This window comes from Piliocolobus tephrosceles, chromosome 14, assembly GCF_002776525.5.
Source record: "Piliocolobus tephrosceles isolate RC106 chromosome 14, ASM277652v3, whole genome shotgun sequence".
In the NCBI taxonomy this organism is placed as follows: Eukaryota; Metazoa; Chordata; class Mammalia; order Primates; family Cercopithecidae; genus Piliocolobus; species Piliocolobus tephrosceles.
Genome location: NC_045447.1, coordinates 73,277,108 through 73,304,319, shown reverse-complemented (window position 1 = coordinate 73,304,319; position 27,212 = coordinate 73,277,108).

Here is a 27,212-nt window from a genome sequence, read left to right as displayed (position 1 = left end):
TATCTTTGAAATCAATCAGAGGAAGAATAATTATATTTTATGCCCTATATGTTTTATACACAGATAGGGACTTATTTAAAATCTCATAGGTATGAAGCAGGGACTATTCCCTTGGTCTAGAGAACGTGGCTCTAAGGTTAGAACCGTTGTCCTCTGTTTATAAGCTGTGAGCCTTAGGACAGGTTGCTTAACTATTTCCTCATTTGTAGAATGAGTTTAATAACAGTATCTACCTCTTACTGTTGTTTTGGAAATTTAAAGGATAAAAATATGTGAAAAATTTGGCTTATAAGGATGTATATAACAAACTATAGCTATTACTATCACAAAATGGACACATAATGTCTTGTGCTCTCCCTACTTTTGTAATGTTTTTCCCACTAACTATTCTGTTGAAAATTTATTCGTTTCTACTTGTCTGTCTATAATGTATGCATAGTTTGAGCAATAAGAACCATATAATAAAGTAACTAATAAAATGCAATGATATATTGGGATCAAAATTTTCCTAAAATTTTCAGGGAAAATCGACCAAGATAATTCTATTTTTTCCTGAGCTTAAATGGAAGAAAATCTTACGTATCTTAGAATCTTTGAGCTCAGTTCTGTTAAACACATTCTACTAATTCTACTGCTTTGCTTTATTCATGCAAGCCCTGATGAAGGAAGAGTTTCTCAGACTTTTCAGCAAAGAAATTTTTCTTTCTTTATGAAATGTTGATTAAGCACCTGTTATTACACAGTGGGGGACACAAAGAGGTATACAACAGCTTATTTATGAGACCTAGCAGGAGGAACACAATATAAACATAAGCGAATGACAATAAAAATTCTATTTGAAATAAATGTAATATCTGATAAGTGTTCAAGACATTTAGAGGAGGGAGTCATCATTGCATCCCAATAATTTTGTGAACAAGCACTGAATCGGTACATGTGGAAGGATTCAGGAAACTTTTATCCACAAAGTAGGATTTAAGCAACACTTTGAAGAATACATAAGATTCAGAAAGATGCTGAGTAGAACTAGATGGAGAGGGAGTTCAATGAACTTAAGAATCTCTGTTCTAGAAACACCTTCTGCTCTTTCTGTCTCAGTCTCCCTCCCTCAACCAACTTACTTATTGCTTTAAATAACTTGCTTAATTTCACTTTGCATTCATACTGAAATTCTACCAAATAGGGATGCACTTGAAAGGAATGACATGGTCAGGTTCTTGTACTATGATGTGATTTAGTTAGTTCTTTAATGACAATTGCCAGGTCTGTTTGTAGATAGTTCCTTCAACAATGCCTAGCTCAATGCTTAGTAAGCAGTACATGTCAATGAAAATGGGTTTCTTTTATTTGGTTTATTTAATCAAATAATTTTTTACTCTAACAGGTTACTAAGATCAATAGGACAATTATTCAAATAAAAGAGGGAAACAAAGAGCAATAAATTTGAGAGTATGAAATAATTAAGTGGCTAGAAAGCTTGGAGGGGGAAGTAAAGGGCAGTGGGAAAGGATTTTGCCAAGAATGGAAGATCAGGATAGATATGATGGTGAGCAGAAATTAAGACAATTATAATTACAGTTTTTGGGGGGTTGTTTGCTTTTGTAATGAGTGACACAATGAAGGAAGGCAAGGGAAAAAGCATGAATAAAGAAGAGTGAAGAATTCATGTTGGGTAATATTGGGAGATAAATTTGGAAAGGTAGCACAAGCCTGTGCTGAACTGTGGAGGATCACACTAAAGAATTTGGATTTCATCTTATATGCAACCAAAAATAGTCTTAGTTGTTCTACTTATATCCTACTGCTCAAAATTAAGCTAAAGGGAACTTTGCAGATATTCTGCAGCATTTGGGAAAAAATGGCAGTGATTGGTGTAATTTTCACATCTCCCCAAATCTGCCCTCCTTCCATAGCTAAAGCAAGTAAAATACATAAGAGCAAGTAAAGGAGACATAGGAGACATGGGGGTAGAGAAACCTGTTCAAGACCAGAAGAATGCAATGAGAAAAGCTCTACATGGAAATTGACAAATTTCTTTGATAAATAACTGGCATTTTTTAAAGGGAGAAGAAACTTAATAGATGTAACAACCAAATGCAATATTTTAGACAGTGAAATTTGGACCTGTACTAGGAATTAGGTAACATTTATTGGTTGTGATAATGGCATTATGTTATGTTTTTAAAATCCCTATCTGTTAGAGATACTCACTGACATATTCACAAGTAAAGTGATATGATGTCTGAAATATACTGTAAAAGGATCACATTTTCCTCATCCTCCAAGTTGATATTAAGCATATAATATTGCAATATATTGATAACATTGAAACTCGCTGCTGGGACGCTGACTTTCATTATTCTCTCTTCTTATGGGGGTGTTTGAAAATCTCCACAGTGGGTCAATATTTTACAGTTTAACACAAGAAAGTGTATGGGGCTCTTATAGAATTTTAGGATTTGACAACTCTCTCTATACCCTCTTGAATGAGCATTATTCAAGAGACCATTTCCATGTCAATTAACGTCCAGAACATTCATACAGAGAGTTGAAATCAGATTCCCCTATCACAGAGAGTGCCACTGGCTTCTCCTTTCCTACCAGAGAATCAAAGCAGAGCTAATACACAGAAGTTTCTGGTTTCACAGTGATATATGCTGGTTCCTAAAAATTCTGTTTAGGATACACAATACTAGTTTATATTTTACCATGTTATGAAGTATAAAAGGCTATTTCCATGAGCTGAGGGGCAAACTGACGCAACGTGACATTATAGACAAAGTTCAAAGAGCAAAGTCTCTTCCTTTTATTAAACATGTACTTCTAGTCATTAATTCACTGTATCTGTAGCAATTAATAAATGATCATAAGGAGTTACAATTGTCACAATGGAATGACTAAACCATTAAATATTGCTGATATTAATTCAAAATAGGAATGCTATTTTGAAAAACGGTTTGGCAGTTTCTTATAAAGGTAAACATACACTTTATATACAACTTAAATACGCCACTCCCAAAACTCCAAGGTGTTTACCCAGGAGAGAAGAAAACTTAGGTTCTCACAAAAACCTATATTCAAATGACTATAGCAACTTTAATTCATAATCACTCCAAACTGAAAACAATCCAAAAGTCCTTCCACTGGTGAATGGATAAATGAATTGTGGTACATCCATACCTGCACTACTGTTCAGTTAAAAAATCACAACAAAAATAAACTACTGATGCACACAACGACACGGTAGGATCTCAAATGCAATACGCTAAATGAAAGCAGCCAGAGTCAAGGGTTACATAATGGACGGTTATATTTATATGATGTTCTGGAAAAAGAAAAACGTAGGGGCGGCAAACAGAGCAGTTGTTGCCTAAGGATAGAGGTGGAGAAAGGCATTGACTGCAAAGAGGAATGAAGGGATCTATGGGGTGCCTTACTCCATTTGGGCTGCTATAACAAAATACCTTAGACTGGGTGGTTTATAAACAGAAATTTATTCCTCACAGTAAGGATGGGACGTCCAAGACCAAGGCACCAGCAGATTCAGTGTCTGGTGAGGGCCTGTTCCTCTCAGACAGCACCCTCTGGCCATGTCCTCACATGGCAGAAGGGGTAAACAAGCTCCTTCAAGCCTCTTTTATAAGGATAGTAATTCCTTTAGCCAAGCAGGCTGAGCCTCGTGGCCTAATCACCTCTCCAAGGCTCTACCTCTTAATACTTTTACTTAATACTTTTGGGGTTAGATTTCAATATATGAATTTCGGGAGATACGACATTTGGACCATAGCAGAAGGTGATGGAATTGTTCTATATCTCGATTGTGATATTGGTTGCTTGATTCTATGTGTTTGTCAATACTCAGAATTACATGCTAAAAAGAATAGATTTTATGTATATAACTTATACCTCGATGAACCTGACCAAAAATAGTGATAAACAATCTAATAGAATTCTTCCTCATTTTCTTGCACTGGATTCTCATTTCTTTCCTTGTTTCTTTATTTGTGAAAAAGCTCAATGGCTGTATAATATTCTATCATTTGGACAAACTGTGACTTGCAAACATGTTTTCTATCTGAACATTTAAGCTATCTTTTAACTTTTCCCTATTATAAATAAAAGTCAGATATACAGGTGCACCTTGTATTACAGTGCTTTGCTGTTTCTGCTTCACAAATATTGTGTATTTTACAAATTGAAGGTTTGTGGCAGTCCTTCATCAAGCAAGTCTATCAACATCATTTTCCCAAAAGTATGTGCTCACTTCATGTCTCTGTGTCACATTTAGGTAATTTTGACAATATTTCAAACTCTTTCATTATTAGCATATCTTTTATAGTAATCTATGATCAGTGATCTTTGATGTTACTCTTTTTATCTAGTTGTTGTAGGGCACCACAAACCACGTCCATGTGAGACAGTGAGCTTAACTGACAAATGTGAGTGTACGTTCTGAATGCTCCACCAACTGGCCATTCTCCCATCTCTCTGCCTCTCCTTACACCTCCCTGTTCCCTGAAACACAACAATATTGAAATTATGCCCCTTAATAACCTATAATGGCCTCAGAGTGTTCAGGTGAAAGGGAGAGTCACACATCTTCCACTTTAAATCAAAAGCTAGAAATGATTAGGCTTGATGACGAAGGAAAGTGAAACACCCAGATAGGCTGAAAGCTAGGCCTCTTGTGCCAAAAAAGTAGCCAAATTGTCAATGCAAAGAAAAAATTCTTGAAGGAAATTAAAAGTCTACTCCAGTGAACACACACATGATAAGAAAGTGAAACAGCCTTATTGCTGATATGAAGAAAGTTTGAATAGTCTGGATAGAAGATCAAACCAGCCACATTTCCTTAATACTAATCCAGACCACAGCTCTAACTCTCTTTAATTCTATGAAGTCTGAGAGAGGCAAGGAAGCTGCAGAAGAAAAGTGGGAATCTAGCAGACATTGATTCACGAGTTTTAAAAGAAGAAACTGTCTCCATAACATAAACATGCAAGGTAAAGCAGCAAGTGCTGATGTAGAAGTTGCAGCAAGTTAGCTAGAAGATTTAGCTAAAATAATTGATGAAGGTGGCTACATTACACAACAGATGTAGACAAACAGGCTTCTACTGGAAGAAGATACATCTAGGGCTTTCATAGCTAGAGAGAAGTCAATGCCTGGCTTCAATTCTTCAAAGGATAGACTGACTATCTTGTTAAGGACTAATGCAGGTGGTGATTTTAGTTGAAGACAATACTCATTTACCATTCCAAAAATCTCAGAGCCCTTAAGAATTATGCTAAATCTACCCTGCCTGTGTTCTATGAATCGAACAACAAAGCCTGGATGACAGCACATCTATTTAGCAGCATGACTTACCATGAATATTTTAAGCCCATTGTTGAGACCTACTGCTTAGAAAAATTTCTTTTAAAATGTTGCTGCTCATTGACAAGCACCTACTTACCCAAGAGCTCTGAAGGAAATATGTAAGGAGATTAACACTGTTTTCATGATAGCTAATACAACAGTCATTCTCTAGCCTATGGATCAAGAAGTAATATCAACACTTAAGTCTTATTATTTAATAAACACATTTTATAAGACTAGAGCTGCTATAGATAGTGATTCCTCTGATGGATCTGAGCAAAGTAAATCTAAAACCTTCCGGAAAGTATTCACTAGTCTACATGTCATTAAGAACATTTGGGATTCATGGGTTGAGGTCAAAATATCAACATTAATAGTTTGAAAGTTAATGGAATTTGAAAGAAGTTGATTCCAATCCTCACGGATGACTTTGAGAGGTTCAAGACTTCAGTGGAGGAAGTAACTGCAGATGTGGTGAAAACAGCAAGAGAACTAGAATTAGAAATGGAGCCTGAAGATGTGACTGAATTGCTACAATCCCATGATAAAGTTTAATGGATGAGCAGTTGCATATTATGCATGAACCAAGAAAATGGTTGCTTGAGATGGAATCTACTCCTGGGAAAGATGCTGTGAACATTGTTGAAATGAAAGAAAGAATGTAAAATATTACACAAAGTTAGTTGGTAAAGTAGTGGCAGGATTTAAGAAGATTGACTCTAGTTTTGAAAGATATTCTACCGTGGATAAAATGCTATCAAACACCATCACACACAACAGAGAAATCTTTCATGAAAGGAATAGTAAATTGATATGCAACTGATGAAGCAAACTTCACTGTTGTCTTGTTTTAAAAATTTGCAGCAGCCACCCTGACCTTCTGCAACCCCCAGCCTGATCAGTCAGTAGTCATAAGCATGGAGGAACAACCCTCCACTAGCAAAAAGATTATGACTTGCTGAAGGCTCAGATGATTGTTAGCATATTTTAGCAATAAACTATTTTTAATTAAGATACGTACATTGTTTTTTAAGACATAATGCTATCAACACTTAATAGATTACAATAGACTGTGAACATAACTTTTATACGCACTAGGAAACCAAAACATTCATGTGACTTGCTCTTTTGTGATATTGCTTTATTGCAGTGGTTTGGAACTGAACCTGTAATATCACCAAGGTATGGTTGTAAAAATAAATAATCAGTATTATTTCCTGTACAGATATGTTAACATGGCTGGGAATATTTTGATAGTCCTTTGTAACTGATATTGCTACTTTGTTTTTCCATCAGAGCCAGGCCTGGTGGATTCTACATAAACACGAAAAATATGCTCAAAACAATGTTAATTTTCAGAAATGTAGATTTCTATTTTGATGACCAAAGTCTGTAGATTGAGTTTTGTGGAACAGGGGGATGGGGTGTTGACAGATAAAGAAAAATAAATCCTCCCAACAATTTTCTAAAAGCCTGACTAAACTAGGGTCAAAATATCTGAGAAGCAGCGTAAATATTCCAATGAGTTTCATTTCCTGATCAGATATATTAGTTTCCATATGCCAGAGTCCTGGTGGCAAATTTACACTCTATCCAAATGCTGCTTTTATGGGTAACCGGAGGCTCTGTGTGCAGCTTCAGGATCTGTAATAATGGCTTTGTACAAGAGACGTGTCGAATAAAGTTGAAAGGATAGATAATTTCATTGATTGCTTTAAATTCCACCATTGGCACTGCATGTGGAGCTGCGTTCGGAATCACTCCAGATGCACATCCTTTTAGAACAGCAGTCCTGCCACCATCCTAGTACCCCCATAAAGGTCTTTAATTAGGTAATCTCCAAATAGCAACAGCACCATCCTCTGACTTTATAAATATAAAATCTCTCTTTTGCAAAGCTCTTTCAATGTGCAATAGGGGAGAATCCCTGGATGAAGACAGGCAGGTAACAGTAAAGAGAGAAGACACAGAAATGGAAATGATAAAACAGATAAAAGCGGAGTCATATCGTGGTTCATCTTGAGGTGCTTGTTATAACTTCACTTCAAGAAACTTTAACCTATTAACCTTTTTAAAAAATTCGGCCTCTGCTAAGGATCTGCATCACTAACAAGAACATTTCTTTATTAAGTCTCCCTGTGTGTCTAAGCAATTTTTATGACCCCCATTGCCATGGCACCATCTGGACACCTGACATTTTAAAAACAAACGTTTCAGCATAAGTGATGAATTCTACCTTAGATGGCTATTATGCAGGTCTGACTGCTAAAAAAACAGGCAACTCTCATTCCACCAAATTAAACCCTGCCAAGCAGAAATATCACATTGAACAATTTAGTATGGGTGTATTATGAAGAAAGCTTAACTTGAAGAGACCCTCTATAACAATAAAGCTGATGGACTCACAACAAACAAACTACAAGAAATAACCAGGTGGATTTTGGCCAGAGTATACTCACAATGGAGAGGTAGCAGGGAGATGTCAGTATTGCACCTGAGTCATATCTTAACCATACAAACAGCTACAGCAGAGCACGCACAGCCAGCAAATGACCCATCCATTGAACAGCCATGATTATCCTGCCTTCCACTATAAGAGGACATACCCTTTGCTAATACCCTCTCAAATTTCTGTCGATTGTGGAGAAAGGTGGGGGAATTAATTCAAAAAGGCACTGGTTACTAATGAAGCACTTTTGATTCATGCATTTATTTATTTAACATAATCAACAGAAATGGATTTATATGTGAAGTACTATTCGAGGTCCTGGGGTTGCAGCAATAAACAAGACAATTTCCCCACATCTTTACACTTAAGATCCCGTTGGGGCCTGGGGAAGGTTTAGCAGAAGCCTTTGAGCTATCTGTGCATTTGTGAATTAAATATTGCTCTTCGTTTTGCATGGATCAGGGAACGAAGACTCTGACAGATTGAGTTACCTGTACAAGTTTACATAACTAGTAGGTTACAGAAATAGCCCTAGGATCTAGGACCCCAACATAGCTCATTTTTGCACAATCAGGAAGCTTGCTTCAGGTAAACACCGTCTGCCTCATTTCCTTCAGGCACCTCTAGATAAATGGCACCATAGACTTCTTTAGGTTCAATACTTAAAGCTCTGGATCGGGTTCAAAAATTGGAGCTTTAGGAGAAGTTGGTGGAACTCAGGGCTCAGAGCTTCTTCATTTAATTTCAGCTAGGTTAGGACTTTGAGAGGTTTTTTTGTACTACCATTGTGAGCTACATTGCTGCTCTAGGAAAAACACATCCAGAGTCCTAAATGAGTGACTTACAAATCAACTTTTGTAGCCTACTAACCCGTTCTTTTGACTTTTAACTCTCTGATTTCTAACATCTACTTTTCCATATGAGTTTCCAGCTCATGCCGTCCTAAATAAAGTAGAAACTAGGCACATATTCTTCTTCTTTGATTCTTCCTATTCCTTTCAGAATTGTCCTCATGCAATAAGCACCTGTCTAGTTTCTGCCCACGTGGCTTACAACATGCAATAATTGATTACTACCACTACCTCCCTGTGCATGTGTGTGTATGTGTGTGTGTCGGATCGGGGTGGGGGAGGGAGTTCAAGCCCTTATATTACAGCATTCTGAAACTCTAATCAAATCACTCTAATCATCATAACAAAAGTTTTTTTCCCTGTTTTACAAGAAGTTTTAACATAGTCTGATTCATAATATTGTATACCATACATTGTCTAGAAGATAGGATATTAATCTCTAGGGAAATGGTAAGATAAAGGGAGAAACAAAATATTCAATATAAAAAAGCATTTACCTAAGATTTTTAAGAAAAACCACATTTGTAGATCTTAATATTAATGAGGCACTAAAATATATTAAGAATTGTAATGTACAAATTAACATAATGAAAAGAATTAAAAGAAAGCTAAGTAATGAACAAGTCAAAAGGCAGCCCATACTAAAGACGAATTTGCAGAATCAAAATTCAACAGGATATACCACTATTAGTGAAAAAATTAATTATTCTATTATATAAACTTACTTTTGCCATTTTTAGAAGTTATGCCTGTTTCTTTTATAATTAATTATGTGCCTATAGTGGTAGAGAATTTATAGTTCAGACATACATATACAAATAGAATTTTCCACACCAACAATAAGGCCTTTTATGATGTCTAATTTATATTACTTGATATTTTATATGTAACTAGATTTCTTTTTTCCAGTCTTAACAACTTATGTTTTGGCCTCAATCTGGTTACTGGGCTTCCGCCTACTTCTTTGTACCCAAATCTGTGTCTTAGAAATTGCTTAATATCCTAATCCCTCTAGGACTTGAGGAAGTTGTTCTTGTTTGACCAGCTCTTTCCAGGAGATTGGAGCCCTGCTCATTGCACCCATCAAGTAAGGGTCACCACAATGTACCAAGGCCTCCTTGTGCTGTCTCCCTCCTTAGATTTTTAACGTTACTTTCAGTGGTATGTTGAAACAAGCTCTTACTGGCTTGCAGTAGCCTGTTGTTAAATATTCAAGAATTTTGTGAGCGGGACTATTGCCGGAAATCAGTCACCATAGAAGTATTTAAACCAAAGAAATCATGAAATGCTTTATACTCCTGGAGAGCTGGCTTATCAACAGACACACCACTGGATCATTGCCCCTTTCAGAATACATTAGATAACTCTGTTTGGATCCCCTGACCATTAACTATTATTGAAATGTTTATTTTATATAATGTTCTACTGGACTTTGTCTCAGTACTTTCAGCTGGCCTTAGTTGAAAGTAACTGCCTTACTTGAAAGTAACTGCCTCACCCTAGTAAGACAGTGTGGTTCTGGATTCTAGTTCCTTCAGTTTTTCCTCTATTGTTCTATGAGCAACTAAGACACAAACAGTTGAATCTAAATCCCTAACCCTCTGAATATTCTAGGCAGTCTGACACTTGCATCTGAGGCTGTCCTTTTGTTACCCAAAGCCTCCCTCTGCTGGCCCCAACTATTAAAATATACCTATTTGTGTTCTGCCCTCTCAAATGCCTACTCTCCTTTAGTATGGACGCATTTTGACTATGGTTTTGGAAATACAGACTCTTAACAGAGGTGAGCTAAGACATGACTGGTCTATGATGGTGATTGTTGGCTGGATCTCAGTGCTCATTTTGGATGTCCTAATTTAATGCCAGTTAAACAGTCATCTAACTCAACTGTAGCATGAAGTCTTTTTAGCAATAGGCAGTAAGTAAATTGTGAATGACAGGCTTAGCTGGGCTTTGTTATCATTAGCAAGAATGTTGGTTGCTTACTTGCTGCTTCAAATCGATTCTCCCTAATGCCCATTCTGTGTTTTCAAACTGGCCTGTGATAGCTGGAAAAAGGCTCTTCTCTTCTTACTAAGACTTAGCTCTATTAGTAAAATCAGAAAACTCGCAATCTGTAAATGCCTGATAACATTACTACACATAGGAACATGACAATGCATCAACTTTCTTGTGATTTGTTGTCTTTCAAACTACTTCTTAGTTTTATGACCATTGCATTCCTAAACCAACTCAACCTCTGGACTAGGTCTCATCTCACTATAAATCATTTGCTGCATTGCAAAGACCAATATTGAGTATCCTTGTGCTTATATTTCTCCTTTAGATAAATCTTTTTGTGTTCTCACAGACTGTAACCCCTTATAGACAACAGTTTTTTGTTTGAAAGAATTTAAGGTAAACAGCTTTTGTCAATCAGAACTCTTCAAATTATTATATGTTTTGATATTCAGTATCATTTTTATTGGTATAATCTGTAATTTAGGAAGCATACATATTATTTCAATTCATTTTGAATTTTAAGAATATGCCACAAAAAGATTTGGAATATCTCCAGGCTATATATAAAATATTTTAAACAAATTATCATATAAAATAAAAACCTCATACCCTTATTATCTTCCTACATTTCAACCATCTCAACACAATAATTTTTGGAGCTATATAATCATGTCCATTTAAAATCACCTATATAGTATAACTCCCTGGAATTAGAAACTTTTGGCACATAACACTCTGTGGCTGTTTTTTTTACTTGGCTCTTGTTGGCTAAGATGATCAAGATCCGGAATGACTGCATCCCATTTAATTCTTCCCAAATGTTTCTCTTCCTTACATTCTTTAGCCATATGGATCACTCCTATTTTCAAAAGGTGAAAAAGTACCAGGAAAAATTAATTTATGTCTGGATGATATAACCACCCTGAAAACTAAGAGAACGAGGGCAAAACTGCCTGCAGAGGGCAAAACTGCGTGTGTACCAGAGGTAGGAGTGAAAATCAAACTTCCCCTGGAGCCCGTAAAACTAATGTCTTTTGGTGTAGCAAGAGCAGAGGAACTAGTAAGCGTACAGCACTGAGCCATAGCTCAGATTCAAAACACATGTGTATAGGAAAAACAAACAAAACAAAACAAAACTCCAAACTGGGCTTATTTTCAATGTAAGTTTTGTTCAATTGCACAGGGCATGGGGAAGCCAAAAATGAGCTAATTTTCAGTGCCATTTGCATTATCTGCCAGGTGTTAAACTCATTATAGGCCATAGCATCATTTGCTGGAACCAGCCATTCCTTCATTAGCCATGCTCTCTTTATGCCCTCTAGTGCATATATTTTGAATGGACCTTCAGGGGAAAGATCCAAGTAGTTTTTCTACGGCTACAGTCTGTTTCCACTGGTTGAAATGGAAGCAAGTTCAACTAGCTTAGAGGAGCTTAATAATAAGCCAGGCAACAACAGGTATTGACAGCTTTCTATCTGCTCAGTTCATTGCTAGACGTTTTAAATGATACAGAAGAAACGCAAAACTCCATCTGGGTGCCAATTTGCTCCTCAACAAAATGCAGATAAAATGGCAACCACCTTGCCGGAATGTTATGAAAACAAGAAATAGCACGTGTAAGTGGAAGTAGCATGGTGAATGCTACATATGAGGTGCCTAATAAATAATGACTGTTATTAATGATAATTTATAATTCCCATGAGAGAGGAATACCATCATGAAATAATTGATGTGCAAAACAAGGAAGTATGAAATTAATCTGCATCCTGAATGAACCACCCAACTTTCACAGATCATTTAAAAAGAGGCCTGCAATTACACTTTCCTGATCCTTTTGGTGAAAAGGCATCTTATAAAAACCTAAGTAGAAGAAGACTAAAATTCTGCTGCTCTCAGCTGTACAGGATGATGAAATTGCACCCAAGGGTGCCTTTTAATAAAGTTCACTTTATTATTCTCTAATGCATTTTAGGAAGCTTCACTGGCTATAACCATGGCTTTCTTTTTTTTTTCTTTTTTTTTTTTTTGAGAAGGAGTCTCGCTCTGTCGCCCAGGCTGGAGTGCAGTGGCCGGATCTCAGCTCACTGCAAGCTCCGCCTCCCGCGTTTACCCCATTCTCCTGCCTCAGCCTCCCGAGTAGCTGGGACTACAGGTGCCCGCCACCTTGCCCAGCTAGTTTTTTTGTATTTTTTAGTAGAGACGGGGTTTCACCGTGTTAGCCAGGATGGTCTCGATTTCCTGACCTCGTGATCCGCCCGTCTCGGCCTCCCAAAGTGCTGGGATTACAGGCTTGAGCCACCGCGCCCAGCCAAACCAAGGCTTTCTTAAATGAGAGATCCTTTTTCTTTTCAGAGGAGGAAATCAAGATTTCTTATCATAATTGGGGATGTCTGGAAGGCAGACTTATACTCTGATTGTTCAGTGGCTGGGCTAATATTCTAGACCAGTTAACTGGCTTCACTAACCTGTAGGACTTGCCATAGAAAAATAAAGCCATACATGTGATGATTATTTGGAAAATGTACAGCTCTAGAATTTCCTTTACCAGAGAGCTTCTGGGGCTCCTGTTTGAATAGCCGGGATTTTTAATTTTCTTATCGTAAATTAAATAACTTTTAATCTTCATTGAACAAAATACATCAATGAACCCATAAGATGGCTGCTGTCTGGTTTAGAATGAAGCACAGTGCAACTGATTCATTGAAGACTTCTTTCACTTTTGTGTCTGAAGCACATGAATTTAGCTGTTAAAAGAAAGATTAGAGGTGCATCCAAATGATGATGTAATGTGATTTTCAACATTAAAGTCTGACTCTATTATTCTAGGTCCTCCTACGTTAGACAGGCTATGAGAACAAATATAATGGTGCATAATTTAGAAATTTGGATTCTCCTCCTCTTTTCTTTTTGTTCTTCTTGTTCTCAAGAATTAACAAAACACATACTTTTAAAAGGAAAGTCTATTTATGTTAAGGAATAGACAAGGCACAAATCATTCATTCCCTTGGTATTTACAAATTTAATTTTAAAGACTAACGTTATTATGAATAGTCACTGATCCCCAGAGTTTTATCTCTGTAAGTGACTTCTTGTTAAAATGGAGATTGAACTCTAAATTTGCAATTCCCATTGGGCTGCAATTACCATATTTATTCACATAATCTACCTGTTATTTTTACTTTGAAATTGGGAAATGATATCATGTAAGCATCTGCCTGCTGGTCTAACCACACTTTTAGGGAGTATTACTGATATTATAAATCAGTTTCTCTGATATTTAAAAATAAGTTTCATACTTTGGCATAGTAAGAAATCAAGGATAAGGATTAATTGGAGTTCAAATGACTTCACAGACATTTTTCAATATGTTTTTTCTTTTTTTATAGCATGGGAAAAAAACCTCTATTTAATGAAGCAGTACTTGTCTATTAAATAAGTGATTTTTAAAAATATTGGGGGGTCATATTTACATTTAATATAGCTAGATAAAGGTAGACAGTAAATCTAATAGCTCTTTCTTCCTCTATCCCAACCTATAGCAAGATACGGCAGAGCAAATGGACTATTTGTAACATTTAATGATTTGCCTATTTATAGCAAGTAAAAAGTAAGTTCAACTTGTCTTAACTTCTGACTGCCTGATTATTTTAAAGTATAAAATTAAAAGACTGTGTGTGCTCCCATCCATATGTTTTAAGGAAATCAAAATGAAAAGATACACTAAATTTCATTTCAAACTGTGGATGAGGTTATGAGTAGAGGTATATGTAGAAATATATGGTATGTGTTTTAGGAAAATATAAAAATTTAATTTTGATAGACTTCTTCATTCTACCCTTCAACTCTGAATCACGTGATTTTGTTTTCCACACTAGATGACTTTGTGCTAACTGGTAGCCCAAAGATGGCTAAGGGTGACAGAGGAACAAGGAAGGTGTAGTCGCCATTACCCTCCAAAGCCTCTAAAATTCATACAATCCAGGAAAAACTAATGTGTTTTTGTACAACTATACCTTCAATACCAGTCCCTGATGAATTTTAAAAATATACTTAGTTGTTTTATGTGCTTGGCCCTATTACTTTTTTCTGAAATACTCTAATAGACCGAATACAAACCTATCAATATTGCTTTCTAATCATTCCAAAACAGCTACAAACTTTCCATCAATTCCAGTCCCTTCTCAGAGACCACCATGCCTTTACCTTCCTACATCAATCTGGACCTGTTGCTTTAGATGCCTATATATAGTTATTTTTCTGAGAATTCCCTTTTCTCTCTTCTAGCATGCAGGCATTTAATGCTATTTTGAGAACTACAATGTCATTCTTATTCTCATCTCCTATTATATGACCTGGGATTACCACTACCCTCCCTGCTGTCTGCACTCCTCAGGTTTAGAATATTTAGCTTGGTTATTCTGTAATTTTACCATGACATGCTTCACAGTGGGTCTTTTAAAAAATCCATATGTTGAGAAAACATTGGATCCTTTCAACTTGATGAATCATGTCCTTCAGTTCTAGGAAGGTTTTCTTCTCCTGTGTTTGACCTCCTGTTACTTGGATCCTTTTTTTTTTTTTCATGGTGGTTTAAACCCCCCCAAATGTTGCTTAAGCATATCTTTCAGTTCCTTCTTATGATAGATTAGATGGGAAGTGATTTTAAAAATACTTTGCCTGTCTGAAATTACCTGATTATCCCTTCATGCTTTACTGACAGTTTGGATGGATATAGAATTCTAAGTTGAAAATCCTTTTTCCCGTAGAACTTTGGAGGTTTCTCTCTTCTAGCATGCAGGTATTCAATGCTATTTTGAGAAATACGTCATTCTTATTCTCATCTCCCAGTGTATGACCTGGGATTACCACTGCCCTCCCTGCTGTCTATACCCCTTGGGTTTAGAACATTTAGCTTGGTTATTCTGTAATTTTACCATGACATGCTTCACAGTAGGTCTTTTAAAAAATTCATATGTAGAGAAAACACTGGATCCTTCCAACTTGATGAATCATGTCCTTCAGTTCTAGGAAGATTTTCTCTTGTTATATCTATGTTATTTTAATTCCTTAGATTTTTTTAAAGTGTCTCTCTTGTCTTTTTTAAAGAAGTAATTTTAGTGAGATACTGTATATCATGGATTAATTCTTTCATTTAAAAATTTTTTTCTTATTATCACTTTGTTTTTTTGTTCCATTTTCTATGGTTTTTCAACGTTATCCTTCATCCCTCCTCTTGCATTTTGTCTATCTGCTATATTTTAAATATCCAGGATCTTTATACTTTCTCTGCATATTCTATTTTTGAAATAACATCCTGTTGTAATTTCATAAATCTAATATTTTAAAATTCTGCTCTCTGGTTTGTATCTTTTTTGTTTTGTTCTTTTTTTGTTGTTGTTGTAACTGTTCCTTATATGTCTGGTCATCCTTGACTATCTGAGTTGTGCTATAAGAAGCTCTTATGGGCAGTCCTGTGTCAGTATGTGTGCAGTGGAGGTGCTAGTTGGTTCAGGAGCTTCATGACAGGATGATAGGGTAATTGGATAATGAGATATCTGTATCTTGGAATTACAACCTCCGTATATCATTATATGTGGGTATTTTCTCAAGCACCATTATATTTCTCCAAAGCAGAATACTTGAATTTTAGTCTTTGTTCTTGTACCCTGGAAGTAGGAAGTTTGTGTCTAGGAAAGATAGATCTGAGTCCCTTTTCTCATAATTTCTTACCAGTGCCTCATTTCAGCACTCCTTTCTTTTGATATTCTTGATTTTTAGTTCAATTTCTCCAAAGTTTTATACCTCTAATCTCTTGTAAGAATGGGGGAAAGGTGGTCTTATAGCTATATATGAACATGGAAAGTGATTTGGTGACCTAAGCATATCTTAGAGACTTTCTAACAATCCCCCTATTTTCAGTGTTAAGCTTTTTTTTTTTGTCCTGAGCCTTTTGAGGTTTTCAGAGGGGTGGGGGTGAATTGGCACATTTGTCACTGCCATCTAAGCTGTTGGCACATGATCTTCAGATTTCTCCACTTTGTCAACTTATCTACTTTCCATCTTTCAAAACTTTGTTGACATCTCTCAACCAATTTTACCTTTTCCTGTTCAATGTGTCTTCATACTATTGTGTTATAAAAATTTCTTAACTGCTATTTTAGAAGTGTTTTTGAAGGCAGCGGCAATACACTCTGAGTTCCATATGCCATGTTTTTCCTGAAGAGTATGCTATATTTAAACACATGTTGATGATGAGATTTGTGTTAATATGAAAGTTGGTGTTATAATTAACTTCTAATATCAGAGTTCTACCAGACAAAACTGTTTCTTAATACATACACAATATAAGGTGGGATTCAATTTGAATGAGGCACTCAAGAATAAAAGATGGTATGGTTTTACTGGCGATATGCTATTAGGTTTGGGGCTGGGAATTAGATAATATGAAAGCTGAACTTCTAGGAAATGATGACTTCATTTCCACCAACTGAAAGAAACATCTCCACCAAATCATGTCATTTAATATTTCTTGTTTGAAAAAAGTATATAAAATAATATTTATAGTAATATGTAAATGGCCAAAATGTTTACAAGAAAAATATACAAAAATAAACCTCTGGTTGAAGCTTCTTTTTTCCCAACTATCTAAGTTTTATTTGCTTTCTTTTAAAATAGTTATTTAAAAAAATTATTTTATTTACACCATATATTTTCTTTTAAACTATTTTATCGCATATATTAAACTACATATTCTCCTACAGTGGGGAAATGTGCTGGAAGTATCCTACGTCCTTCTATGTACAGATGTGTGTTGTGTGTGTACAGTACATATTATACATATGTAAACATATGTTTTTGCCCTGCTCTCATTTAGGATGTTGTTGGATAAAGAGGACACCAAATTAACTTAAAATACATGTCTATTAGACTATCCCTTTGAGAGCACAGTATTATCATCCAGAGGTGGAAAATATAACAAATCCACAATGAGCATGTGGCATGCATAAGGATGGTTATGGTTCGCTTTTGACATAATCTGACTACCATAATAATGCTAAATCAATATGGCTTTTATGTTCTTTTTACTAATTGTATTTCCAGCACTTGCAAACTATAAGTTATAACTGAATTGGAAAAAAGATGGCAATTCTTGTCTCTGTGACAGAAATGAAGCACAATTTTGCATTCAGGGACTATATCTTTCTGTGAGTAAAACAGAAATCAACTACAAAACTACTGAAACCTACAAAACTATTGAAAGTTAGAGATAAGACCAGACAGTGATGTAATCTCTTTCATTTCAAACTAGAAACAAAAAGATCCACATTCCATCAATTGACCCAAATTTCACCCATTTTCTCACATACACCAATGTGATTGTGATAAGAATTATTAGGTTGATTCATTTTGCTTGATAAAGTGTCAATAAATTCTTGCAGCTGCATTGGAGAGGATCCTTCTAGACCTTTCAAGCTTTATCTGTGGCATAATAAATTTATTCAAAAACATTTATTTGGAGCGTATTATCTACTGGATATTCCACTGGTGATCCAAGGAAGAATTGTTTTTTATTTATTTTTATTATTACCTTGAGACAGGGTCTTTGCTGTGTTTCCCATGTTGGAGTGCAGTGTTGCAAACATGGCTCACTGCAGCCTTGACTTCCTAGGCTCAAACAATCCTCCCAACTCAGTCTCCAGTGTAGCTGGGACCACAGGCGTGTGCCATCACACTTGGCTTTTTTTTTTTTTTTTTTTTTTCTTGGACCAAAGAAGAATCAGGTGCAGTCCCTACCCTCAAATTGTTCTCTATGGTTTGGAAAGTACAGACATATAAACATATTATTATAATAGAGTACGAGCTATTAGAAGTGTATTTAGTATGCTACAGGATTCCCTGAATGAGATGCATATACAAGTCATAGTACCATGAAATAATACAGACTTTGGGGGAGAAATATGAAGAATTTCATAGTGCTAATACATACACAGATGCATAGAAGTTGGAATAACGTACGTAGAGAGAGGAGGCTACAAACTGGAAGGAATCAGTGCATAAAAAGCTTTGTTCTGTTTGAAAAGCTTGGTCCTAAGCAGGAATAAGACACCCAATAGTCTGCATTTTAGAATTGTCTTTCTAGCAGCATAAAAATTGTAGATAGGACTCGAGTGTTTGTTCTAGAAAGACAAATCTATCCATTCAAACAAAGGGACGCTGTTACATAAGCACAGATGATCCTTTTTACAGAAGGATTGGAGAGACTCCCTCTGCTGGGGAAACTGTTGTGCTCTTACTGACCTCTGGGTAAAATTTCTTACCCAAAGTCATGGGAGAGGATGTTAAATATAATCACTTTAAACAATAGAAAACAAGCATCATTTAAAAATCAGAAATTAAAACAAATCTGCTTTAGAAAAAAGATACAAAAATTGATGAAGAAAGATAAGATGACAAGAGGGCGGTGGCTTTTCATGTTTTTAACTTATAGGATGTTTACTTATCCTATGTTCTAGCCAAGAAAGCCACACACAGTCCGTGAGGGTCTATTAGGTAACACAGACCTTCTCCCCTTCATTATCTAGTGAAAACATATTCTAGTGTGTCAGTCTGACAATTCTATGGAAAAAGGGATTGAGTGAACTTTGTACCTGTTACGCTGTTGACCTTTGTTTTTGATGCAAGAAAGCAAGAAAGGAAGTGTAAAGAAATCAAACGGTAGAATTCTGGGTTAAAATATTCGAACTGCTATTTAACATAATTTTGGCATTTGCAAAGATTTTTAATTCATCTCCTCAGTTATTACTGGGATTTGCTGGTAGTATGATTTTAAATATACCCTGTTACTACAACTATTTTTTGAGAACCTTTGCAAAACCTTATGTTTTTCCTCTCTTTAACCATAATATTAATTAAGGAAGCATGTCAGGTAAAGCATAAAGACAATTTTGCTTAAGATAAATTTTATATCATTGAGCTTGTTGTAAAAACAAGGGGAAAATCTGATATCATATAACTACAATTAAATGAAGAACCAAAGTAGTGTTTGGCATAACAGCTTCAGATGAAATCTATTTGAAAGACAAAACAAACAATAACAACAAAACCCATATAATCAGGCTAATGTATGTATAAAAATAGTAGACCTTGCTCTAAAAGTACAAATCATTCTCTCATTCACCTAAAATTTTATTTAGGAATTTTTTTCCATTATCTATGTCAATATTTTGTTTGATATTTACAATGCACTTTATATATGTAGTATCAAAGTCTTACCAAAAATTACCAGGAATATGACATGCTTAAGGAGTGAGAAATTGAGAATTAATAAAAGTTGACTAGTTCTAAGTCATAGAAAGGCTAGACTTAACCCCAACAGAATTGAAATATTGGGTTGCAGAGCTTTCACAATCCTAAAGGTAGTGTCTAAAGGCTCTGCAAATTTCAGCAGTTCTTTTTTTTTAATTGTATTTTAAGTTCCAGGGTACATGTGCAGGATGTGCAGGTTTGTTACATAGGTAAATGTGTGCCATGGTGGTTTTCAGCAGTTATTTTAATTTAAAACTGGAAAGGAGGAAAACTATATGAAGATAAGAAGCCAGTTGGTATGGAGAAAAAAAAAAATTGGAAAGACCTGTAAAAATTTGTGTGAGTGCTTAGAAACAAGAAACAAGTAGAATGATGATTTGTGTTAGAGTTAATATAATTTAGATGTAGATGATATTGGTATATCTGTGGATAAAACTAGAAGATTTCATTCTGTGATGTATGTGCCAATTTGGAAATATTCTAGCTCACATCTAGAATAAAGCTTTTTTTGTTTGTTTTTTGGATGCTTTGGCCACATAATGAGTATAAGGACAGATTGCAGAAATACTAGATGATAAGCTATAATTTATAATAATCTTCACAAATTCTCTCCAGATTTTTGCTAGCCTGCTTTCAAGGAGTTCTGAGAATTTTACGTTGACTTGGGGCCTCTATGGAGGGATCCTGAGTAATTTTTTGCCTTCCTTTTAAAGAGACTTGGAGTTACAGAAATGTCCTAAACATGACCAGCCTGCACAAAGATGGAAATTCTTAGGAATTGCCTTAGGGGAAACTACAATTGTGAATGGTTAGAAAATCATTCAAGATTTCAGCAATTCCTCCTACAAGTTCCAGATTTCTGAAAAGAGGCCAAAATCTGAACAAATTCAGTAGATGGTTGATGTAGTTTCTAAAACAATGTTAGAAAGTAACAGATTCGACCTATCTTTGACCAATATTTTCCAAGTCTAAAAGAAAGACACATGGATAAAAATCAGACTGTGAACAAAAGTTAGAATTTTAATACAAATGGGACAACATCATCCATAAGACTTTTTGAGTTACTGATGCACATTGACATGCTATATGATATTCCATTCTCACCTTTCATCCCCCTGCTCTGCGCCTGGTGAGTTCAACATTAATTGACTGCATCAACTAGGCGCTCTTGCTTTGTGGCTTCTTGTTAGTTCAGGCAATGGGAAATACCAGCAGCAGAATATTAGAAGATAAAAGGAAAGAGGAGTTGTGTTATTTATTTCCCTGGCTCTCTATCTGCCAGTGCACGTTTTCACATGTTGCTTTTCTGCACTAGAGGTTAGGTTCTTTTTTTTTTTTTTTTTTTTTTGAGACGGAGTCTCGCTCTGTCGCCCAGGCTGGAGTGCAGTGGCCGGATCTCAGCTCACTGCAAGCTCTGCCTCCCGGGTTCACGCCATTCTCCTGTCTCAGCCTCCCGAGTAGCTGGGACTACAGGTGCCCACCACCTCACCTGGCTAGTTTTTTGTATTTTTTAGTAGAGACGGGGTTTCACCGTGTTAGCCAGGATGGTCTCGATCTCCTGACCTCGTGATCCACCTGTCTCGGCCTCCCAGAGTGCTGGGATTACAGGCTTGAGCCACCGCGCCCGGCCCGAGGTTAGGTTCTTATTGGGTGGCTCTCTTCTTCAGGTTAGGTTCTTATTGGGTGGCTCTCTTCAACAGTGCAGGTCTTTCTGGGTTCTGATAACCTTATCAAGCCAAGGTGTGGAAGTAGCTTCCAGTTAACCCAGGAAGATCCTTGATCCTTTCATCTTGTCCATCCCTCTGTAAATAGTCAGCTGATTAAGCTCTCCTCTATTAACAACACTCTTTTTGAGTGTGCCATCAGTTGCTGACAAGATCTTGGGTGATAAACATGCACTGGATTGTCATGTGATCACTTTTACATGTGAGATGGGCTAGTGATCGGCAGACAAATATTATGTGCTTATTGCACAACAGCCACCAAGGGCATCCCCCACGAGAGTATGAATAAATACAATTATTTTAAATTTTAATGATCAATATTGATTATTTTTTACAGAAAACATTTCCTTTGGCCTAGGGTTCTTATGTAGCATGCTCATAATTTAGATTGCCCTAGTTAAAATTGCTCTCATACGTGCATCCTGGTTACCTTAGAGATTGTGTCTCCTAAGTAGAGAGTGACAATTCTAGTCTCTAGGGGTACTCAGAAATAGTATCAGTTTTTGAACTCCAGGAAGATACAAAAGTGGGGGGAATCTTTTCAGGAATCGTCCACCGTAGCTTCCCCTCATTTATATGGTCTCATGTATCCCAACACACTGTTTTGTGGGGGAAACAGCTTATAATTCATCTATTTTTCTCACATCCTGGAAGACTAGTAAGCCTGGAGCTTTTCATTTAAATATCATAGAATTAAGTGGTTATTTGAGAAAACAGACCTATGGATAAATATGTGGTAAAATACATATTAACTGCAGCATATAATTACATAGGATATAATTACCTCTGTGGTTGTTATAGGCCAAACAATAGTAGAGAAGTGAGGTGTACATTAAAAACAAACTGTGTTATTCAAAGGCCTAAGACTCAGAATGCACTAGCAAAGAAAGAGGGTCACATGCTATTCCCCGCCAGAGTAGCTAAGGATGCATCCCTATTCCCTGAAGATTCTACCTCTTACAATGGGAAATGCCCATTGTACTTCAGTAAACTAGTATAGTGATTACTCTACACCCTACAGGTCTTTTAACAAATATTTTTCATTTTCCTTAGTGAGACCAAACTAAGATGTTCTTTCTCTAATGTGATTTTCAATTCTAGTTCAAAGTTAGGATTTCAGGGAAGGCCCTGGCACTGATTCTTTTGATGGTATCTGTTGTGGCAAAGAGACTCTGAGGTCTTTCCTGTGATCTCTTACTCCTGGTGTCCAGATTGTATAATCCTGTCCCACTGAGTGTTTCTAACCAATAGAACTTGGGAAAGATCATAGGATTTTACTCTCTTGATTTTGAATCATTATATAAGCCTCCGCCTTGCTATCAGACTGGTAATAGAAAGTGTCCCTTTCCCTTGTTGACTTTGAAGAAGCAAGGTACCATGTTGTGAGAGGGCCTATGGAAAAAGCTATAGTCAAGCAACTTCAGGCAGCTCCTGGAGCTGAGAGAAGCCTCTAGCCAACAGCCAAAGCCAAAGCCCTCAGTCTCAGTCTTACAGGAAATGAATTCTGCCAACAACTTGAGTAAAATTGGAAGTGAATCCATCACCAGTCAAGCCTCCAGATGAGAACTAAGCCCTGACTGACACGCTGACTGCATGCTTGCAGAGGACCCAACTAAGACATTTCCTACCTTAAAGTGAGAGATAATAAATGTATTTTGTGCTAATCCTCTGAGTTTCTTACATATCACAGAACACTAACAAACCTGCCCAATACATATTTGGTTAATAAACATTGACTGAGTGAGGACTATGAGCCAAGCATTATTCATCATATTTAAGATGACTGTAGAAGTGATGAATCCATGCACGCAAGGCAGTTATGTAGGCAAATTCCATAGGCGGTATAAGTGTCTAAAAATATCAAATGGGTAAGATGCTTTCCTTTCACAAGCAGACAGGGAAAACTATTTACAATGTCTAATGACTGTTCTACTTTAAGTGGATGTGAGAACAAAACAGACTTTGAAGGAGGTTTACAGAATAGTATTGAAATTTTTTTATCAAGTTCTATCAATTAAAGTTTGATGCCATATGTATGTATTTTTGCCATTCTGCCATCCAGGATAAGAAATTGCTATTTTCTGCCATATGAGGGTGTATATTCTTGCCACTATATCCTGTAACATCAGGCAGAGATAAAACTTCACAAGACTCAGCAATGCTAAAAGAAAATCTGTGACTTGCCTTTGTATTCACTATCCACTGGCCTACATCTCTAGAAATCTATATTCAATTTATACCAGACAGTTGGTCACAGTCTTAGGTGAAATTTTCAGCAAAATTTTGAATGTCTAAATTTTTTGAATGAAAAAAAATAAACACAACAGACGACACTAACAGGGGCAGAAAGAAAAGATGCTAAAGCGAGAGATGCAGAAACACAGGTAATTTATTTATTTTTTTTTAATTTTTTTTTTAAGCAGCAATGCTATTTGAAAACTCTTGCTACTTATTACATTTTTCTGTTTTTTTTTTTTTTTTTTTTTTTTCAATATCTGAGGCTTTGGGGGTTTACATCAAAGTAACAAAAGAATGACTGAACTCTGATGAAGCCTTTCGAAGCAATAATTAATATACGAGGCCACCGACACTAGAATTAATCTTGAAAACCACTCTCAAGGTGATGGGCAAAATAAATGTGCCATGGGAGTGCCCTAGAATGCTGCACTGATATTGTTGGGTCCTATCATTGATCATAGATGATAGCAAAGAAGCACTCACTCACAAAGCAGAACTAATAATAGACTTCAAATATGGAAGGAACCCTACTTCCATGTTTGCTAACAGTCCATGTCTAACAAATAGCGTTTTTGGTTTGTTTGTTCCTTTTGTTTTGCTTGACATTTTCCTGCTCCAAGGAAAAAAGCAACAAGCCTCCTTCTCTTTCTTTCCATGCTGCATTGGAGGGCAGTTAATTAACTATAATGACCAAGTGTACGGGCACTGCATTGTAGACAGAAGCAGCACCTGGGCCCTGATCCAAGCAGCCAAGTCGACTCAAATCTCAGGGAATGCTTACGTGTAACAGGTATGGGGATATATCCACTGGTTTTTCCAGTGGTGGTGAAGGTACCATTGTCAACATTGGTTTAATCCTTGGGGTCCCATTAATTAAACCATTTCTTTCCTTCACAAAAGGGCCTCTACTGGCCTGAAAGTATCAGTGTGCAAGCTGGTGTTCCCAGATAAAATGGATCTTTTGTTGGGTGCATCTTGCAGTTTATCCAATCTCAGTATGAGGCTGGATACTGAGGGCTCCCTCACTCTTGAACTTTTGGCTGCTGCATTTTTGTGTACTTGATATCTTCTGATGTTCACAATCAGTACTTGTTGTAGATAACAAGCATTTTTCTATAATAAGTAAATCATAAGCTCTATGTGATACTCAGGAATAATACCTGTTTTTGGAATTAAAGAGTAAGGGCCGGGCGCGGTGGCTCACGCCTGTAATCCCAGCACTTTGGGAGGCTGAGACGGGCGGATCACGAGGTCAGGAGATCGAGACCATCCTGGCCAACACGGTGAAACCCCGTCTCTACTAAAAATACAAAAAAATTAGCCGGGCATGGTGGCAGGCGCCTGTAGTCCCAGCTACTTGGGAGGCTGAGGCAGGAGAACGGTGTGAACCCGGGAGGCGGAGCTTGCAGTGAGCCGAGATCTTGCCACTGCACTCCAGCCTGAGCGACAGAGCCAGACTCTGTCTCAAAAAATAAATAAATAAATAAATAAAATAAAGAGTGAAATAACTGTTTGGTCCATGTTATTACCTCGTCGTTGTTGCTGTTGCTTTCCTGGAAGCATTTATATGAGTTTCTTGAGCAAAGCTGATATCTTTGAATATAACTCCTCCATGGTCCTTCATTCTCACAATCTGAACAGAAATGTGCTTATGTTATGTAAATTAGATTCCTTTTTTTTTTTTTTTTTTTTTTTTTGAGGCGGAGTCTCGCTCTGTCGCTCGGACTGGAGTGCAGTGGCCGGATCTCAGCTCACTGCAAGCTCCGTCTCCCGGGTTTACACCGTTCTCCTGTCTCAGCGTCCCGAGTAGCTGGGACGACAGACACCCGCCACCTCGCCCGGCTAGTTTTTTTGTATTTTTAATAGAGACGGGGTTTCACCGTGTTAGCCAGGATGGTCTCGATCTCCTGACCTCGTGATCCGCCCGTCTCAGCCTCCCAAAGTGCTGGGATTACAGGCTTGAGCCACCGCGCCCGGCCAGATTCCATTTATTGTATAAGACTCCAAAGATTTGTCAATAATATTTTTGCTTTTAGTGATGCTCTTAAAAATGTCACCTAATAGTATACCCTTTTCCTCTGAACTTTTCTACATATTAAATTCAGTTTTATAAAAGTATTAATATGAATGATACATATGTGATTACCTAGAGTGAGTAAGATCACAGTCAATCCAGAAGAAAGCATTGTGTTTGTCTAGAGATTCCTTACCAGGAATAATCCAAAGAGGAAATATATGTGTTTATTTATGGTAATAACAATACAGCTATCCAGCAATCAAGTTAACTTGACTGTCATCTTTATCAAGCAATATGTTTACACAGGAGACAATCTGAGGAAGGAGAAATCTATATTGTGTATGAACATGATGAAAATGTATTTCTAAACACATTGAGCCTCTAATTTCTGAAGTAAGATGACTACTCAAAACACGATATTTAGAAAGGTACAGATTATACATGACACACTTAAGACTCAATCATTTCAACCTTTCTCCAAAATCACTTTTTCAACTTTATTTATTCTATAGAATACAATATTTATTTCATTGAAAGGGGATAAAGACCTTGCTATAGTCTGTATATACATGTATACATGTATAAGTGTGTGTGTGTAGGTATGTCCGTGTACATGTGAGTATATGTGTGCATAAATGAGTAGAGTAAGAATTACTTATGACTTAAAAAATATTTTAACTATTTAAAATCAATTTGTGTAAAAAAAGACAGGTTTAACTAGATAGCTTTTTAAAAAATTAAACAATCAATCAATCAATCATGAACGTGTCAGAGGCATTTAAACCAGAGCAACTCCATCTTGAATGGGGGCTGATAAAACAATGCTGAGACATACTGGGCTGTACACTCAGAGGGTTAAGGCATTCTAAGTCACAGGATGAGATAGGAGGTTGGCACAAGATACAGATCATAAAGACGTTGCTGATAAAATAGGTTGCAGTAAAGAAGCCAGCCAAAACCCACCAAAACCAAGATGGCCACAAGAGTGACCTCTGGTCACCCTCACTGCTACACTCCCACCAGCGCCATGACAGTTTACAAACGCCATGGCAATGTCAGGAAGTTACACTACATGGTCTAAAAAGTGGGGGCATGAATAATCCACCCCTTGTTTAGCATATCATCAAGAAATAACCATAAAAATGGGCAACCAGCTGCCCTCGGGGCTGCTCTGTCTATGGAGTAGCCATTCTTTTATTTTTTCACTTTCCTAATAAACTTGTTTTTACTTTACTCTATGGACTTGCCCTGAATTCTTTCTTGCATGA